Source organism: Arachis duranensis, chromosome 9 (assembly GCF_000817695.3).
Source record: "Arachis duranensis cultivar V14167 chromosome 9, aradu.V14167.gnm2.J7QH, whole genome shotgun sequence".
Taxonomy (NCBI): domain Eukaryota; kingdom Viridiplantae; phylum Streptophyta; class Magnoliopsida; order Fabales; family Fabaceae; genus Arachis; species Arachis duranensis.
This window is the reverse complement of record NC_029780.3, coordinates 77,162,802-77,163,175: the sequence shown is the minus strand read 5'-3', so window position 1 is coordinate 77,163,175 and position 374 is coordinate 77,162,802.

Here is a 374-nt window from a genome sequence, read left to right as displayed (position 1 = left end):
TATTCTGTTTTTTGCTTTTTTCATTGATTTTGTGACTTCTCATGATCATCAACCTACAAAAGAATATAAAATAACAAAAGAGAATAGATAAAATATAACATTGGGTTGCCTCCCAACAAGCGCTTCTTTAATGTCAGTAGCTTGACAGAGGGCTCGCATGGAGCCTCAGAAATGCTCAGAGCAATGTTGGAACCTCCCAACACCAAACTTAGAGTTTGAATGTGGGGGTTCAACACCAAACTTAAAAGTTGGTTGTGGCCTCCCAACACCAAACTTAGAGTTTGACTGTGGGAGCTCTGTGTGGCTCTGTTTTGAGAGGAGCTCTTCATGCTTCCTCTCCATGATGACAGAGGGATATCCTTGAGCCTTAAACA